The 5296-nt window shown below is 43.6% G+C and overlaps 1 pseudogene; it reads right to left on the bottom strand.

Moving 5' to 3' along the window:
• Nucleotides 1-225: 225 nt before the first annotated feature.
• Nucleotides 226-1167, bottom strand: LOC144254165 (olfactory receptor 1D2-like; annotated as a pseudogene).
• Between the last annotated feature and the right edge of the window lie 4129 nt (nt 1168-5296).

Here is a 5296-nt window from a genome sequence, read left to right on the forward strand (position 1 = left end):
TTGGACTTTTCTATTACCCTGCAGCTGAAATAGATTCCCAGAAATACAAGTAATTATCTCTTCTAATTCTCTCTTCTGAACACAATGAAATTCCCTTCTAATTTCTAGTTTTTTAAAAACAGTCCAAGTTGTTGTGTGGAGGAGGTGGTGTTAAGATGATGTGAAGTCTGTTCTGTTTCCTTCTACTGTATGCCTTTACGTGTGCCAGCCCAGCTCTCACCACCACTAAGAGGATCTTGAATCCCTGGTGAAGAGTTTTCTCACAGCCTCCTTCATGTCCTTGTTCCTTAGGGTATAGATGAAGGGGTTCAACATGGGGGTCACCACAGTGTACATGATGGTTGCCACTGTGTCCTTGGCCGAGAATGAGTCTGGAGGTCGTGTGTAGATCCCCAGGACAGTCCCATAGAACAGGGCGACCACAGACAGGTGGGAGCTACATGTGGAAAATACTTTGTGCTTCCCTTTGGCAGAGGGAATCTGGAGGACAGCTATGGCTATGCGGATGTAGGAGACCATGATGAGCATAAAGGGGGTCATGAACAGGACCGTGGCTGCTAGGAACACATGCTGATTGACACGTGTGTCTGAACAGGCAATTTTCATGAGCAGGTAAGCATCACAGTAGAAGTGTGAGATCTTCCAGGTGGAAGAGCAAAAGGTCAGCCTGCTCATGAGAAGTGTGTGGAGCAGGGAGATGAAGCCAGAACAGACCCACACAAGAGCTGCCTGCCCACCACAGAACTGAGGGGTAACGATGGTGTAATACTGCAGGGGGTTGCAGATGGCAACATAACGTTCCAGAGCCATGGCAGCCAGCAGAAAGTTGTCCACGTTGGCAAAGGAGATGAGGAAGTACATCTGAGTCAGACAGTAGGGGTAAGAGATGGTCTGTGTTCCTGCCATGTGGTTGACCAGGAGCTTGGGGATCAGATTGGTGGTGAAGCAGATGTCAACAAAAGAGAGATTGGTGAGGAAGAAGTACATGGGAGTGTGCAGGTGCGGTTCACAACAGATGACCAGGATGATGAGTGTGTTCCCAACCACAGTGACCAGTCACATACACAGGAAGAGCCAGAAGAGGACTTGTTGCTGCCCAAGGTCACTGGTGATGCCAAGCAGGAGGAACTAGCTGAGTCCTGTCTCGTTCTCCTTCCCTCTAGACATCCTACTGAAACATGAGGAGATAACATGGAAATACACAATACAGAGAGCCTGGATTGTTGTATGCTCAGAATTTGGAACAAAGCTCTTTTGTAAAAAGGTGAATGAACAGTTTTCTATCTATAAAAATTGCCACTTTTTACTGAGTGCTTATTGAGTACAATCATTATAAGATTTTACATGCATTTTCTCTTAATTCCTACCTTAAAAAAATAAGTGCTTTTATTTCCCTTTTTTTTTTCAGATGGAGGCAGTGAGGCTTAGAGTAAGGAACTGGCTCAAGACCACACTGATAGTGATTGGCAAAGGACTTTGAACCCACTGTGGTCTGAATCGGAGCCTGTGTTCTCAGTCAGCATGCTGCAGACTGGATGGTCTGGTCATTTTTCAGATGCAGTGTCACCATCCCATCTTGACCTCAATTTAGCCAGGATGCATTCATCACACAGCAGCTGTAAGGTGAGGAGAGCAGTGGAAATTGGAGACGAGCCCTGATCTCAAAACTCTGACTATTAAGTAGGCAGGACCTGCTCAGAGATGCGTGGAAACATTCTGAAAATTTATAATGGGACCTGTGACTAGCACATGGACAAAGCTTAGGACTGGCTTTACTGGCTAGAATCCTGTAGGCCACGGTGCTCAGTTCTTTGTGTAAATTTCTCCAAGACTGTTCTGGTTTGGGTCACTAGTAAATATAATGAAACACTATTCCCTGCCTCGCCTAACTCAGTGATGAGCCATGTAATCTGGCACTGCTTCTGCTCTGCTCTGGCCCTTCCTGTGCATTTATAAAGTACAGGTGACTCCCCAATTCCCCTGCAGAATCAGGGCTTTTCATTTTTAGAATTCCATCATGTAAAACCCAAAAGACAAACCTCACACAGCCTTTGCCTTGCACATAACAGGTTCAAGAAAACTCATAATTGCATCTGTCTCCCCTGGTCCAAGCCACCAGCATCTCTCACTCAGGACACTGAAGAAGCCATTTCCACTTTTTTTAGGATAACTGTTTTTTCAGCAGCTGGTATGATATTTTAAAAATTCAAAGCATTATACTGTTTTGTGCAAAACTCCCCAAATGAGGCTCATTAGACCCAGACTGATCTCCATCCTCCTAACCATAGCATTTCCTGACCTGATTCTCTTTAATTTCTCTGACTGTATCTCCTGCCAGGCACATGGCATTTCAGGCCCTTCCAGACTCAAGACCTTTGCACTGGCTATGTTCCTGACCTGGCAGTCTCTTTGCCTGGGTCTTCATGTAGTTGATTTTTTCTTTCACCAATTACATAACACTTCTTCAGACAGACTTCTGTGAAAATATAAGTAGACTCACCTCTGACAAATCTTATATGATTAGCTTTATTGTATATTTAGCATGTAGCTCTGTGTAAGGTCTTCTCCTTTGTTGACTCATTATGGGTGTCTTATGAGGCTGTGTGTTCCTGAGAACAGAAAAACACCTGTCCCATTCACTGTTTTGTCCTCAGTGTCTGAAATAATACTCAGCAATGGTAGATGCCCAGGACATTAGTTAAGTGAAAGAATGAACTTTCCCAAAGCTCTTGCATACCAGAATCTGCTAGTTTAAAATGCAGCCATAGTGTTTCATTAGAAATGTTTGGTTGTGGTTGAGGAGTACACTTAAGAAGTAAAATTGGCACTTACAGCATGAAATGTGGGCCTTAGTGTGCAGTGAAGTGGTGGCTGTGCTGAGTCAGTGTCAATGGGGGAAGCTCAAGGTCACCTGTCCACAAGCATTTCCTCAACTACACCTTTGAGGAGGATGACTTGTGTGACATCCATGGAAACCAGAGTTTGTGTCCACTGTAGATCAGAGGGACGGCAAACCCCCTTCAGAAAACACAGACCAAACTCTGCCCACTGACAATACTGATGCATTTTAGAAAGCACTTACTGGACTTACAATGGATATGTTGGAAGCCAGGGAGAAGCTAACAAAATTGAGACATGTTGGAAATCCATGAGGAGTCTTACTGGTGCATAGTGCCTGGCTTATGAGGAAAGATATAATGGGGAATGTAGTACAATAAAATGTGTTTGAAAGGTTTTCTTTTAAAAGTTCACATTGCCTTGTGTTTTGCTTAGTAATATCAAATATAAATATCAAATGCTCTTTGTGTTTGAGCATGACTTTATACCTTGAAGGACCCCTCTCTTGTCTCCATTCCAATACCTGCACTCTGCTGGTGACAGGAAAGTGGAGCTAAGAAAGATGACGAGGGGGGGGTGGTGGTGAGGGGGGGCTGATGTTCCTAATCCTGATTTGAATTATGTGTAGTCTAGAAACAGATTTGATTCTGGAGCAAATTGTTCTTCTCAGTTTCAGTATACAATGGGGTGATGTGGGGAGAAATGGGAGAGGTTGTATTTAGGGTGTCTGGAAGTCCTGATAAATGGAAATCAGAGGGTAAATAGAAGTGCTGGGGCTGCTGCACCCTTCATTCTGGATCACATCACATATTGTGCAGAATACTGAGAGATTGCAACCTCCAATTCCAGACCCTCTCACACTGAGAAGAGTCTTCACATAGAAGATGATGTGATACCAGGTGTGAGCCTGGTGGGGTCAGTCACCAAGCAACTCCCCCATCCCAGCTTTCCCTGGTCTTTCCCAGCTGCCAGAGCTGATCTTAATTCCTTTCCCTGAATTCTGGCACCGGAGTCTTAATTTCTTCCCTCTGGAAGATGACTAAAGGTTCTGTGCAGAGCTTTGGTGGGGGCTGTGGTAGGTAAGATGAGTGGTTCCATCTGCCACACATGGAGAACCCTGGCTGGAACATCCCTGGAAGTGATGTTCCCACTATGTGATCACCATGGGGAAAGAACACCTACTTATCCCCCAAACAGTCTGTTTCTCTGTGCACTTTATGTTTCAAAAAGTCTTTGGACTCAGGATGTCCCTGAGATCTTATTTAAGCCCCCCCCCCAGGGGTTGTTGTTTAAAGCCAACTTGGCCCAGTTGTTGTGTGGAAGATGAGATCTGCTTTGGGGACTTTGGCGACATGGGATCTGCAGTTACCCAGGTGAGGTTGGACATAATAGGACTAACTGTTCCAAATACTGGTGTGGTCGAATTTGTACTTCTTCTTTCTTATGGAGATAATTGATGTAGCTTAGTACTCTGAGGCCTTGATTAAATAATACCCCAAAATATTCAGTTGATAAAAATCTGCAGAGTTTCCCCCATGCATTACCTGATTTAACTTATGTGCCACTGGATAGGGTAGCAAGTGCAATCACCCCCATATGTAATTAAGGCAAAAGTCAGCAAGTTTGGAAAAAGGATCACATGGTTTCAGACCCATTGGTAGCCTCCCCCTCTTTTCTCACTGCTCTGTGGTGTGGGGGAAATACCTGAGGTCCTGTGCAGCACAGTCTGTCTTCTTGTCCTCTGGGCTGCAACACTGTCTGCACATGGGAGGGGATTTTATGTTCTCTACCACAGAGTGAACCCCCAAAGCTCCCTACTACTGGCAATCCACAAGGGAGTTTGTTCTGCAGGTCACAAATAAATCAGCTCCCCTAGGATCATGAGGGCTCTAACTCATTTGTTGGATTAATCCACTGATAGCTGAATGGACTACTGGGCAGTAGAGAACTCATTAGAAGAAGCAGGTCACTGGGAGCCAAGCTAGAAACTTTTTTAAAAAAATCATAGTAATAAAATATGCATTGTCTTATGTAATGTGTAATATATAACATGCTATATATAATAGTAGTATAAAAGAAGAATGTTTTAAATGGGCTCATCAATGGCTTTGACAGAGATGAGGAGACAAAACAGTGAATTTGAAGACAGGAAAATAGAAATGACTTAACTGAAACACAAAATGCCCCCCCCCAAAAAAATATAAATAAAGGGAAAAATATCTAGGTCAAAACATCTAAGAGCTGAGAGACAATATTAATCATGCAACACATGTAATTGGAATGCTAGAAAGGAAAGAAAGGAGCAGAAAAAAACAGTTGAAGAAATAGTGACTGAGAAATGTCCAAGATTATACACCAGGTCCAAGAAGCTCAGAGAAAACTGAGTAAGAAAAATACCCCCAAATCCACACTTAAAAATGAATAGTAAAACTAGTGACAACCAGAAGAAGAAAAAACA

The sequence above is a fragment of the Urocitellus parryii genome, chromosome 1, assembly GCF_045843805.1.
Source record: "Urocitellus parryii isolate mUroPar1 chromosome 1, mUroPar1.hap1, whole genome shotgun sequence".
Taxonomy (NCBI): Eukaryota; Metazoa; Chordata; class Mammalia; order Rodentia; family Sciuridae; genus Urocitellus; species Urocitellus parryii.